Genomic DNA, 15,691 nt, shown 5'->3' with positions numbered 1-15,691 from the left:
GAATACAACCTAATTGTTCAGTCATATAACTCTGAAGATTGTGAAGGTCATCCATGATCATCTGGTTTGTAATGTCACCTTTTCTTATTCGTTTTGTTCATCATTACTATTGATACCTTTTGTTGAGTGATCTGCATCACCTTCATCAAAGTAAATATCTTTTTAATCCTTGTATGGGTTACTTTCATCAAAATATATATGAACAAATTATTCAATTGTAAGGGTTCTTTTATTAAATATTTTATAAGCCTTACTAGTGAGAGAATAATCAAGGAAAATACCTTCATCAGATTTAGAATCAAATTTTCCAAGATTATCTTTTTCCATTGTTCAAAACAAAACGTTTACACCCAAAGATATGAAAGTGAGTAATATTGGGATTTCTAACTTTATAAAGTTCATAATAAGTTTTCTTTATGATAGGTCTTACCAATACACGATTACTTACATAGTAAGAAATACTTACCAAAATAAAGGAGGATATTCCTTCGTTCTTCTACTTTTCTTGTTATTTTCCTCGTTTCATGAACCTTGTAGCGGTAAATTCATGACCATCAAACTATGGATAAGCTAGACGTCAATTAAACCAGAGTCATCACCGCGCTTTTATTGTTTCCAAGGGAAAAGGGAAAAGTACGAACAAAACCCAAAGATAAGGAGTTTTCAAATTAAAACTAATAAAATATTAGAGATTACAGGTAAGGGGGTTGGTTACACAGAGGGAAGATGTTAGCACCCAAAGTGTCCTAGGTACTCCTAGGGAGCCCTTTTTTGTGTGCATATGTATTTTTGTATAAAATGATGTTTGCAAAAAAATAGAGTGGATGAATGAGAAAAGAATTTATTAATTATATTTTTGTGTTTGACAAGACCTTCGGACTAGTGCCTACGTACCAACATAAAATGAGGGATCAAAACCTCGTAGTTCGTGGTAACAATTTCAAAATGGGTGTATTGCTTTTAACAAAAATTTAAGTTTAACAAAGGTACAAAAGGCCTAAAAAGGTTTGAGTGAGTGTTAGTTCTTTTTGTCTTTTGAAATTTTAAGTCAAGTATAGTTAGGTTCATTTACAAGTTTGATTAAGAAAAGAGTTTAAAAATGCAATGGCATAAGGCCAAAGTTTCTAATTTTCAATATGGTCTAAGTTAAAAAAACACAAGCAAAGAAGATTTTAAAAGGAGGGAGAGATTTGAAATTAAAGAGGTGGGGAAGATATGAAGAGACTAATCCTATGCAAAAATTAAAAGTTAAGAGTTGAAAAGATCTGACCAATGGGTTGCAATCCAATAGACAAGAATGTCATATAGAAACCCAAATTTCCCTTGGACTTTAGAATCAAGCAATATCAATACACAAATAGCAAGATGAAGAGCAAGGCATCAAATAAAGATATCCACATCCAAGCTTAGCAACTCCATGATCTTCTTCATAATCTACCATGTATCAGATGAACTCAAAGATAGGCACTAGGCACAAGTTCAAAGTAACAACTTCAATAAGACCATGTAGCAGATAAACTCAAATGGATCTTCAATACTTGCTTCAGATGAAGTTTCAATTCACAAGCACTTGGTTTCATGAAAGTTGGCATTGGCCAAGTCCTTTTGCATATGGAGTGTTGCCTAATTCTAAGTCCAATGTCTCAGATCCAATCCAACAGTCCACACAAATGTCTTTTAGGGTTTTTGTTGTTATTATGTACATTAAGGTCAAAAGACCACAAATACAAGCAAGTATATACAATCACAATATAATCAAAAGATAAGGCTTAAATGAGCAAAGTGAAAATGGCATTAAGGTAAACAAGTTAAATGGTATGAATAATGGCAAATGAATAAAGACTTAAAAATTAAAGTGCATAAAAGTAAATGGCTTGAAATTAAATGTTAGTTGTTAGTTGATTAGAAGTTAGTATTGCTTTTGCTTTTGTTTTGTTTAAGTCATTCTTTGGAGAACACTCAACCCACTATTCACAAGCATGGATCGTTGAACCAAGACATCTTCCAAAGGAAGGAAAAAATGCCAAGTTTCCACACAATACCATGAAAGAGGGGAGACTTACAATCTCACTTACTAGAATGTTATTCCTTTTGTGTCAAAAGTTTAGCGCTATGTTAAACAATCGTAATTTGACTTATGTAGAAGTCACAACTATTTGAGGTCGGGCAATAGAAATTTTAGTGTTAATACATGTTAGAGATATGGTATTATGAACCATACTTCTAAAACATACCACACTTAAAAGAATATGCAAAAGGGATAGACCTAATCTCATCCACACTTATGTTGATTTTGCAATCAACTAGCCTTAGGATATAGAGACATCATAGGTCCATGAAATGAATGAGAAGAGAATTGGATTGAGATGAAGAGGGAGGGAAAATGGAATCAACACAAATTGGTCAAAGGAAATCTTTTATCGAATTAAAATCATTCATTCATTTTGGGAGATGAAATGTACATTTCATCAATCCCCTAAATCCAATGGTTTTAACTCAACAAAGTCAAATCAACCTTGACCAAGGCCCAACAACACAAGTCAAACTCAACAAGTCAATATCAAAGCTCAACACAATTTGTTTTACAATTAAACAATTAAAATCAATTAAAAAATGCATTAAATTAAATTATGGTTGGTCAAAATTCTAAAACCTCATCAAAACACCAAATAAATGGCCATGAGATTTATCATAGGTCAAACAAGGTCAAAGGACCTTGGAGAAAATATTTCATTAATTTTGGAAACTTAAAACTATTTTTAAACAATTAAAAATATTCACAAAAACAATTAAATCATGAAAAATATTAATAATGATCCAAAAAATAATTTTAATTCAGAAAATGAAAGATGAATTTATTTAAATTTTTTTGGTGAAACTATCATATTTTTTGGATCAATATTAAAATTAATATGAATTAATGAGAATAAACCAAATAAAATGAAAATCAGAAAATAGCAAAAAAAACGTGGACCACTTGATCTCCCTTATTAATTGAGGTGGCAGATCAAGTGGCTCCTAGCACGCGTTCCACAATAGACTTTAGTCAATGCGCAGTAGGAAAGGTAATCAGAACCAACGCGTGAGATTAGAACATTTAAAAGGATCCTATGGCTCAGATGAACGTCAGCACACCACCGGAGCCAAAGCTCCGGTCTCCTTCTCCGGTGAGCCTCACCGGACTAGTTCACTCTCAAGCATCACCAAAATAAAAAAGAAGGACATGAATTTAAAGTAAAAATGCTCAGGAGCTCGAATCTGGCCTCAATTTCATCTAACTCCAAGTATATTGAAAGATACAAGGAGTTGAAATTTGAGGATCATGATCTGAGTTACTTCGATTTGACCTCAAAGAAACTCAATCTTGTTGCCTACATTGGTAGGACTTCAGACAACCAAAGATCAAGAAGAATTATGTAGAATTGAGTGAGAATCGAAGAGATGAAAAATTCTGAAAATTACCTTCAATGCAGGTCTGTATGAACACGATCTTGCTTTCAATTGCTCTTGATCTTGCTCTAGACACTTAATGGAATGGAATTGAATCAACAAAAGGCACATGACTCTTGTAGATTTGAATCTCAAAACAGTGGAGATTCAAACTCAATTTCCAATGGAAATTCTCAAGGTTATCCTTTGAATGAGAGGGTTTGGAGCTAGGAATTCAAAGCTGGCGCGCATGGTCCTTAATTCTGAGCATGAAGGGCTCTATTTATAGGCCAGATGATTGTTATTTGCACACTTGAAATTAAGTTTCAAAAATAGCAATGTACATTGCATGGATGCATGGGCGTGTGATAGGCCCATGTAATCATCTCTTCAGATCCAAAAATGAGTACAAACATTGCTGAAGTCACATTGGTAAGCCATGCAATTGTGTATGAGGAATGCAAGTTCAATTAAGCCAAATGGTGATCCAAGTTCAAGCCATGCGCAAGTCACTCATACTTTGTCCAAATGGGATGAAATTGGACTTTTTGGAAAGGTTAGATCAATAGGAACAACTTTCATGTTGAACACATTTTCATTTGAAGTTGGATCATGATGAATTTTGAGGTGGAAGTTGGGAAAATCAAACATGTCAAAAAAAATTCTCTGTGTCAAGCCATATGTTCATTTATTTCATCTTGGCTAACTTTTCATATGAGCTTCAAATGATCAAAGTTCCTTCATAAAATTTGTAGCTCTATCGAAGTCCTTCAAAATGGTCACAAATTTGACCTCATTTGGATTTAGCATAAAGGAATTATGCATTTTTGAAGTTGAGGAAAATCACTTGTTCAATGGCATTGGTCCAAAATGACCTATAATGTCTCCTCATATCACATGCATATAAAAGTTGAATTGTCTCTTCCTCCAAACATAAAATTTTAAGTAGACATCTTGAATTTGATTGTGTAACTTGAATAGATTTCATATCATAAAAATTGAGCAAGTAATGGATTGGGAAGTTGACCTCCCAACTAGAGTTTAGACAAAATGACCTATAATCTTTCACCATAAACAATGACTTTCCAAGAAAAAATAGCTCTTGACCTCAACATGAGAGTTGTTTGGAATGTCATTTAGAGTAACTTTACTCTTGGAATCATTTTCATATGACAAAAATTGTAGGAGATAGGGTCTAGGGAACCCCAGTTTTGATCAGATGAATTCCTCTAGTCAACCACCATGGACCAACTTGCTAGCTTGACATTCGCTTGACTTTTGGGACTCATGGAGGATAATATATGCATAATATGATGAAATTTGAAGTATCCATTGAAATATTTGATCAATTGTTGAAGAAACTTGTTGAAGAAGTTACATAAGATACCCAGATGAATCAGGGTTTCCAAGGCAAACTAACTCCAAACTCTTGATGATTTCTTGATCAAAATATTATGTGAAGATCATGGGGACTCATATATTATGCTTATAGCCATATTAAATCAATTCTTGATTGAACTCCTTGCATTGAGGGTCTTAAACCCTAGATATGAGCTTGATAGATCAAAGGTGAGCATGTGCCCTACCTACAAAAGAGTTAGATTATACAAAGACATTTTTTTGTATTTTGGTTAGTAAAAATGATAAAAATACAAAGTATGATACAATCAAATGGTGCTTGCTGATCTCTCCCAATGCAAACCCAATTAATGGGGGGTAAGGAGGATGCCAAGATGTGATCCCCATGCTAATGCATATGATGAGATAGCATGAGGGATCTTAGGGTCAAAATTGGGGTCTTACAAACCTTCTAAAATTTTAAATGGTCATTGTCATCTCCTTATCATTGGATTCAGAGTTTTTTTTTCCAACTTTGAGCGCCAAGGTCTTCTTCTTCTTGTCACCCTTTTCATCTTCAGCAAGTCTTTTCAGTTTCATTTCATGTTCTTAAAATTTACCAAATAGAATATCCAAGTCCATGGATGAAAACCCCCTATACTCAAAAATCGTAGTGACTTTAGATTACCAGTTGTAATTTAGGAATCTAAGGACTTTTATAATAAAATCCTCATTTTAAAAAACTTTTATATGGGTTCTCATGTGATTAACTATGTGGATAATGCGTTTTGGCATGTCATAAATATTTTATTCAGGCTTCATCTGAAAAAGTTCATATTCATGAGTCAATGTGTTTATCCTTTCCTTCTTTTCCCCAGTAGTACCTTCATGATTAACTTAGAGCCATATTTTCTTATCAGTCTTGTTGTGTGAAACACGCAGAAACTCAGCAATACCGAGAGAAGCAATAATGGTAGTTTTAGCTTTTAGATTGTGTTACACCTTTTATCTTTCCTTTTTGGTTCAATTTTTTTTCTTCTTTACCATAATATCATTGACTTTATATGTGGGAACAATTGGACCATCTTTCACAGCCTTCCGCATTTCAAAATTCATCTCCTCCAAAACAATTCTCATCTTATCTTTCCATAAATCATACCCTTCCCCATTAAATGATGGGGGTTTGTTAAGTGAATCATTTGAAGTTATTTCCTTCTTCCTGGGACGTTTAGTCTTTAGCAGGAGTTAGCCTATGGTGACACTTGTTGAACAATTGACTTTAAACACAAGATAGGGGATGAATTATGAAGTTCATAATTGTGATTAATTAAAAACTTTTTACTTTGAAAATGATTTATGTTAGTACAAAGATTAAAATAGCGGAAAATAAGAGAGAAGAAAATCGAGAGGAAAAAGTATAAGACAACATAAACAAAAGAGATAGTGATAGAGAGTTTGCACAAGGATTTATAGATGTATGGCCTAACCATTTAACCTACATCTTCTCCCCAATCATTTCTTCTTGAGAGTTTCACTATAAAATATATTGAGCTTTTATGGATATGCCACAAAACTTATTACAAAAATGATACTTTTACACAAGCTAATCAAACAGAGATTTTATCGGTTATTTTCAAGAGCCAAATAAATATTTTACATGGACAATCTAAAAAACCAAAGATATCAAACAAAATTATCACACACTTGATGAGAAAACAATTCAGCACGAACAGTGGAACAACCAAACACCTCTCTGGTGTATTTTTCACTCACAAGGCAATAAGGAAAATTTTAACGAAAAAATATAAAAGGAGAAAAGAGAGAAAATTAGAAAAGGATAATAGAACTTTGAATTGTAGTGTGATTTTAAATAAAGATAAGCCTCCTCTATATAGGAAAAAATATATCTAAAAAAGGAAAATAAGCCATTGGCTTTTTAATACTCATAATCAATTATGCATATTACGTAATCGATTATATAGTTCAAATAAGGAAAGTTTTCAAATTTATCATCACTAATCGATTAGAAGCCCTAATAATTGATTAAGATGCATTATAAAAGAGATAATCGATTAACCATAATGTGCTAATCGGTTATTGTAGCGGTGTATTCGTCACTTTATGATTTATTGACTAAATCAAAAGCAAAGCATACAAAGAATCGAGTCGCCACCGCACTTTTATTTATCCAAAGGAATGGCTAAAAAGCGAACAAAAGCCTAAGAAGTTTTACACATAGAAAACTAATGAAAAGATCAGAGATCTGGGTAAGGGGTTAATTACGCAATGGGAAGGTGTTAGGCACCCAAAACGTCCTAGGTACTCCTAGGGAGTCCTTTTCACACTTGTTGTATAAAAAAGTTTATTTGTTTATGACATATTGTGCAAACATGATTGGGAATATGAGAAAAGAATATACAATTTATTATTTTTGTGTTTGAACGGATGAACCCGTTGCCTACGTACCTCTTCATGGAAGGTAAGGATCAAAACGCCGTAGTTCGGCTAAAAGATTTCCAAAAGGTAGGTGAATTGATTTTAAAATAAGAGCACTAAGGCTTTTCATTATCAACAGGAGAAAACTCAACCAAGACCAACAATCCACCATGCGAGGATAGCTTCAACATACTAGTGAGGGGTTAACCCTATAATAAGTATGGAAGACTCACAATCAACTCACTAAGGATGTGGTGAGATTTATATCAACCACTATGATAATTGAAACCTATGGCTAATGTATGAAAACATATCAACAATGGACAAAGCCACAAAACAATTGAATGGGTGTGATTAACCAATTATGAGTATTTACAAAATATGGTCAAAGTATGATTAGAATTCAATTCAAAGAAGTGTTATGGAATGGAGTTTGAAAAAAGTCAAAGGCCTAAAGCCTAGGTTTCTAATTTGAAAAGAGATGAGAATGTTTGTACAATAGTGTCAAAGTTTTTTGAATTAACAATGTGAAAAGGGAGTTTTGGAAACACACACAAAAATGGAAGGGTGAGGAAGTAAAACTTCTTAGATGTTCACCTCTTGAAATCATATAGAAGATGATTCAAGTATGTCCTTTGGAATAAGCAACAAAGCAAGTAAGAAAATGTAAAGCAAGGTGATACCGGATGCCAATCAATGGACTTATACCAATCTCACAAACAAAGGCGGATACCGGATACCAATCAATGGATTTACACCAATCTCCTAAAACAAACAGGGATATCAGATGCCAATAAATGGACTTATTCCAATCTCCTAAAACAAAACAAAACATGGATATCAGATGCCAATCTATCTGGACTTACTCTAATCTCCAACAGATGATCATGGGAAAACAAATGCCAACAACATGGACTTACAATTGAATCCTCACATACAACAAACAAACAAAAACACTAAGCAAAGAGGATATAAGTGGCCAATGAAATGGTCTTACACTCAATCCCTTCCAAATCATAGGAACAATGGCTAATGAATGGACTTACAGTTGATTCCTCAATGGACAAACAAAGGTGTCACAGAGATATGAAATGATGATCATGTAATAATGAACAATTAATGATGATAAATGCACAAAGCACACAAGCAAGCATGTACGGATGAATCAAACTATCAGACAAACAAAGTCAATTAGCACACACTATATACAAGCAATTAGGCTCAAGCAAGGGTTAGACTTTACAGTCAACTGGAATGAGGTAAATTGTGCTCTTAACCTTAATATTGAGGGTTAAGGTGAAGCAGATGAAATGGAGATGAGGGGTGTGCCTCATAGCTCTTATCCCTGGCCTGGGAGAGCTTGGAATGATAGAATGTGTGGGAGTTCAGAAAGTTGGAACTCTCTCCACAAGAGAATGACTCTATAGATCTTGGGTTAAGATCCACAATGCATCAACATGTAATGTGAGCAAAGGGATGACACACTGAATAGTAGGAGATGGACTACGCATCTCTTTTATCTACCAATTGCCTCATATGAGGACTTTTCCTGCTTAGGACAAAGATAAACAATCACAAGCATTGCCTCTTAAGGGGGACTTCAGACAGGTGCCTGGCCACATAACAAGCCAGGTCTTCCAGACTACATGAAGAAGAGAGGTTATACCTAAAGTGGTTAAGCAACCAAGCAAAAGAAAGTTCGAATTGAACTTAAGCAACTAATGTACCTGTGGAAACATCAAACAAATCAGTATACTATACAGACAAACAACCAATAATCAATGCAACAGTCAACCAATATAGGCAAAGGCATAAGCCTCAAGTCAATCTCAATTGAATCAAAATCAACCTACAAAACACACATTAGTGGTCAAAAGCAAATATCAAATGCTCTCAAGATGAGGCATCATCAATTGTGTAACTTGCATGTGCAACCTGAAACAAAACTTCAAACATGAGAGGCAAACCACTAGGACAAGGCCTAGGGTCAAAGGGGGAGAAATAATCCAAAACAGAATATGAAAATTGACATAAACCAACTTCAATCAAATAAGAAACTATTCCAAAAGGTCTCATGTCAATATCAATTACCAAATTCATTTCACACATTAAATAAGGCAAGGCATGCAAATTGAAAGCATATTGAAGCAACAGAATGATCAAATGCATATTAATTCTAGAATGGCTCAATAAATCTCAAGAAAAATCATGGCTAAAAAGGACACATCAAATGATCAACATACCAAAAATCATGGCATTTGGACAAGTATAAGCATGGCAATCAAATTCATCAAGTCAAGGTAAGCATAGACAAGCTCAAAGAATGCACAAATTGATACATCAACTTAAGGCAATCCTAAAACAGAGATGACAAATGACAAATGACTCAAACCAAAGCCAAAATAAACTTCAAAGTTTCTAGAAAACATGTGCAAAATTTTAAGTTCATATGATAAACATCCAGCATTTCACAAATCATTGAAGTTCAACACTCATCAAAAGTCCAAACATGACCAATCAGCAAGAAAAATCTCAAACAAATCAGAAATGGGTCCAAAAATTCCACACAAATTCATGATAAAACCTAACATCCAGAAGAAGCATCATGCAAAAAATCACATTATTTGGCATTTAATTGGCATGGTAAAGAAAATCAACAAGTTAAGCAAGCCAAGGTGTGACACACATTGTCACACCTACATTAATCAGATAATATCTCAACAACCATAAATGCTAAAAATTCAAACTCAATGCCAAGATGTCAATTAGGATGTCTAGTTTAACCATGTCAATTTTCACATTCATTGGATCAACCATCATCATTTCACAAAGAAAATGGCAAGCAAGGTGTAAGATAGCATATGCATACATAAACCCTAGGCAAATTTAAAATCCAACCGAGCACAAATTCTGGAAAAATAACCATAAAATAGTAGACATCATGAGGAACAATGTGCAAAAAATCTCATGTGATTTGGATGAGTATTTATGGAGTTATGATTTTTTTTAGTGAAGAGAAAAATTAAAAAAACATGAACAAGGTATGTGGAATGGCATGAAGAGCAATGAACTAAAATGCAAAGGCCTTTGGAAAAATGTTGTAGGCCAGGATCGAACCATGTGATATTTCAAATTGAAAAGCGCGCGCTACCAAAACACGGTCGTTTAGACCAAACCCTAGCGTAACATGCATGCATGCAAAAGCCAGATCCGCAGGTAAAGCTCATGAATCCGCAGGAAAATTCGCAGCAAAGGCGATGAAGGTCATGGTAGATTCCGCAGGTAATTTCCAGCAAACATGAACATGATGAAGATCCTCATGATCTTCATCAATAATTTTCCAGAGAAAAATCAAAGTCTCCAGAAACATGAATTAAGCATTGCATCATGTAGGTCTAACATCCAGCATCAAGAATCAACAATAAACATGTCCAAAAACATTATAACATGCATGAATCGAGCAAATCAAGAATCAACATGAAAACTTCAAATCATCGAATCTCAGTGGATATAGCATGGAATCGAGTGAAATAAAGCTCAGAATCATCACACAAACGAGATCTACAACAATCATACAACAAAATTAAGAAAGGAGAGGATCGATTTCAACACCTCTTGTAGAGCAGTTTGCAATTCCACGAGTTCTAGGCCTTGTAGTGATCAAATCTTCCTTCAGCAAGCTTATGGAGTGTATTGGATGAGTTCTTGATGTCTAATTGAGCTTGAATCCACGAATTTTGCAATTCACCATTGATGATGTTCTTGCTTTGAACAGCTTCAAGATGCACGAATTCACCTGGATTTGGCTTGAATGTTGCTCAGTGATGATGTTAGATGAAGAATCAAACAAGAATTTGTGAATTGATATGAAAAAAAATGAGAAAAATTTGAGAGAAAATTGAGAGCAAAAATTTGAGATCTGAATTTGTGAAGTGTGGTTAGGGTTTTTCTGTTATGATTTCACTTATATACCCCTAATTAACCAAACTTAATCATGATTAATCAATTGGTAATGAAAAATTAGTGAAAACAAAGTGTTTGGACAAATTGGCAAAGTCACCCTTATGCATGTGCATGGTAATGAACAGTGCACGTGGCTGCATGATTTTCACTCAAAAATGCATTTTAAAACCATTGGCAATTGTAAAATATTCAAATGAATTACCAATTTTAAACTTTGAAAATTCCCTCCAAAATTCAAGCTTTTTGCAAATGTTCATGAAATGAGAATTAATGCAATGTTATGCAAGAATATGAAATTATAGGTCATGACATGAAATTAGCAAAAAGAGCCATGTGATTTGGAGCAATGGTTGAGAAGTTATGCCCTTTTGAAGTTCAATCCACACTTGGCCATGTTTTGATCATAATTCCTTAACCATACATGAGAAATCCATGTTCTTGGACATTTTGGAAAGGTGAGAGCAATATCTTCAACTTTCATGTTGGACAAAATTTCATTTGAAGCTTTCTTGATCATTTAAACTTGAGGAGAAGACCTTTCCATTTTTGGCAATTTCAAATTACAGGTCACTTACTATTTTTGGAAACTTTTCATCTGACCTCAAATTCTCCATTGTTGATGTTTGAAATGTCAAATGAGACTTGTATGGACATGAATGAGGTCTCTCTAACCATCTCCCACCTTCAAATCCATGATTGAATGCACAGTTGACTTGTGTTGACTTTTCTAGGGTTTCAGTTGACCTGGTTATGCTCTGATGAAATTCAAGCCTCTGCCACTTGAGATCTTGATTCAAAATGATATCATAGCTCAATGTGAACTCTTGTAAATGATCATGATGCCCGAATTCTTCAGAATGGCCACCATCTATTGCTCAATGGCTGCCTTTGACTGTCTTGACCTAAGATTGCTTCATCTGCAAGTAACAAGGTTAGATGACATAATTTTTGTACTTTTGGTTAGTAAACAAATGAAAAGAAATGATATACAAAATGCAAAATATGCTTGGTGATCAAGAAATCACTCTCAAAAGATAACCCACTCACAGGGAAGAAGGCAAGGTGCACAATGATCCTTGAGGCAATGATATGATATGATGAGGGATCTTAGGGACAAATTTGGGGTCTTACAGTTATCTAGTGTAAACTACATTTACAAAAGTTTATTCAAGCTAGTAACCATCTAGCTACTTGCTAAAACATTTTATGGTAATTTTTTAAAAATAAAGACGCTTAAAAAAGTTGTGTGTGTGTGCGCGTGCATGCGTGTGCGTGCGTGTGTGTGTGTGTGTGTGTGTATGTGTGTGTGTGTGTGTGTGTATGTGTGTGTGTGTGTGTGTGTGTGTGTGTGAGAGAGAGAGAGAGAGAGAGAGAGAGAGAGAGAGAGAGTATGTGTGTGTGTGTGTGTGTGTGTGAGAGAGAGAGAGATATAGAGAGAGTTTCCTTAGTATCTCATGAGATACTATGATACTTTTACAATGCAATAATCACTCAAACATGGACCATACAAGCTTTCACACTTCCTCTCTATCACAAACTTGAAACTTCAAGATCCCTTATTATATCCACCATAGGTTCAACACTTCATTTGGGACATGACTTCTTATATCTTATGAGCCTTGATATAACTTATTCGATATATGCCATCACTAGAGGATGCTTGATAAAAGATCTTCAATGACTCCACTGAAGGATCATCATCGCGGTGCAAAAAATGACCACGAGCACTCGCACACTCGAGGTGGTAAACAGAGTCACCACAAAAATTTATTTATTCCAAAAGGAAATGGAAATATCAATAAAAACCTTAAAGATGACAAAGATATGATCGTCGCAACCAAATCGGGTTCGGTAGTCGATTATGCAAGGAGAAGGTATTAGCACCCCTCACATCTGTTGTACTCAACGGGAACCATTTAGGTAGGTTTTCATTAAGAATGTTAACTTTCTTTTGTTTGCTTTCTTCGAATTATTAAAATGGAAAAATAATAGGACTAAAAATAGTTTTTTTATTAGGGTGTCTGGTGAGACTTTGAATCTTGCTCCTACGTATCTTCAGGTATGATGGAGAACTCAAGGCTACGTAGTTCTCGGTAGTAAATGTTCATGGGTTGGTTGATTTTAGTGAAAGGATGCTTAGTTCGCATTCAAGCGGAAAACATTGATTGTTACCTAAAATATGGAGAATTGAACATTGACATCGCGTCAGAATGGAAAACATAACTTGGAGTCTCACAGAGTTATGTTTTTGTCGCATTTGAGCGAAAAGCATTCTAATTTCTTCCAAATGGTAGGAATGAAACTTTATTTGCATCGCCTCAGAATGGATTAATCATATTTAGTTTATTAAAAGGTTTTGACATCACGCTAAGGTGGGAAAGAGTTTGATTTATTGAAATTGTTTTTTAGGAAGACGATGAATAATCGAGCAATGAAGCATGCACCAATCATTCTATTATTCGAGGAGAAGGAAAATGTAAACCCCTCATTCCTTTTTCTTCCAAGTTATTTGATAAAATTATTAGCAGAAGACGAATACTCGAGCAATATGGCTTGCACCAACCATTTGATTATTCAAGAAGCAGAAAAGTGTAAACCCTTAATTCCTTATTCAACCAAGTTTGATTAAAATATTTTATCCGGATGACAAAAGCTTGATCAATATGGTGTACTCCAACCATTTGAACATTCGAGGAGCAAGAAAGTGTAAACCCCTCATTCCTTTTTCAACCGGGTTTGATTAAGAAAAGATTTTTAATGTTTCGCGTAAGCAGAAAAGAAACTCGATGTTGATCGAGTGTTTATTCGCGTTAGTTTGAAAATGATTTATGATATGGTTTGAATCGATGGTGAAAAAGGTTGAACAATAAATGAAAAACGTGAGTTGTAACACAAGATCACGAGTTATATCTCAAGGGCGCGAATTCTATCGTGATGACGTGAACTCTAACGCGGTGGCGTGCCCTAATGCCATAAACAAATCGGATCGTAATATTGTATATAAACAAACGCAACATAGGGACAATGTAAACGAGACGCATACAGTATAATTACACAAGCACTCATTCACCATAATTGAATTAAAAAGTAAACAAGCACAAAGTGTGCACGTGTCAAATATCATAACTCGAGGACACGAATTGAGTTCACGTAACACGAAGACGTGCGATGCAAAGTTGCTAAAGACATAATTTAGATTCGATATAAATGTAAGAAAGTGAATCATTCTATGTCAATAAAAATCGAATCACAAGTTACTAACGCAAAGCGCGGTCATCGCAAATGAATTAAATGCAACAAAATATAACATCACAAAAGCAAAAGTCACATGTTGAAAACGCAAAGTAGTGAAAAGAAAATGTGAATTGTCGCTATGTGAAACTATCAAAAGCGCATAAAAATTCGAATCAAAACGTGACGATAACCGAATTAGAAATGTCGCATGTAAATAGAAGAAAAAACAACCTGCAAATTACTAACGCCAAATGCGATCATTGCAATCAAAACGAAAATGTGCATAACACAATGTTGGCGAACGAGATTAAACTGATTACGCATGATTTCTCGGATTTGATTTTTGCACAACAATAGACAACAAATAGTAACTTATATACCAAATATTTAGATTAATTATCCAAAAGGAAAAATCCAGCAGTGTTACGACATACAAACCATGTCGAACCTGCAAATTGAATCTGCTTGATTGATTTGTAATGAAAATAAATCCAAAACAAACAACACACAATGTACAATACCGATTATGTTTACATTATTACAACGGTGTTGTAGAGCAATACAACATCAAAATGAAAGCAAACCAGCAGCCACGCAACAACACATAATAAGATTGAAACAAAATCTAATGCATAATACAAATAAAACTAAAAAATTACTGAAATCAAAAGTTGCCAAATGAGTTAAGTTGCTATTATTGTTGCCCTAGTCGAGATGAGTGAACTTGTTGTTGAAAATGGAAATGGTGTTGAGCTGCTGGAATGATGAACGGAGCAAAATGTAGTTTTTCTCCATAAAAAAGGATAATATTCGTGTTGTTGAAAATTACCGCATGGATGATTAGTGTGTTCATAGACGTGGAAACAGCGGCGGCTAGAGGGAGAAGATCGAAGGTAGTTTTTTGAAGGTGGATGGAGATAGTTGTTGTGCTTGAAGGGTGGCGATGTGTGAGATTCGATTATGGAGATGTGAGTTGCTTAAGTGGATGTTGATAGTTGTTGTGCTTAAAGGGTGGTCGTGTGTGAGGTTCGAAGGTTATTATGTTTGATAAATAAGAGTTCTAATTGATAAAATAAAGGCTTACTTAGTCACAAAATCTCTTAACTTAATTTTAGCTTTCACTTTAGTCCCTTATCTTATAAATGTCACATTTTAGTCCTTTAAAAATCATTTTGTTAGTTAAATTTGTCCTTTTTGTTAAATATTGAGAAAAAACGTTAAGTTGTGATTATGTGGCATGACAACATGGAAAAAGTAAAAATAATGACTCGGTTATTTAGTTAAGGGACTA

Source organism: Lathyrus oleraceus, chromosome 4 (assembly GCF_024323335.1).
Source record: "Lathyrus oleraceus cultivar Zhongwan6 chromosome 4, CAAS_Psat_ZW6_1.0, whole genome shotgun sequence".
Taxonomy (NCBI): domain Eukaryota; kingdom Viridiplantae; phylum Streptophyta; class Magnoliopsida; order Fabales; family Fabaceae; genus Lathyrus; species Lathyrus oleraceus.
The sequence above is the reverse complement of the archived record's forward strand: the minus strand, read 5'-3'. Positions refer to the sequence as shown.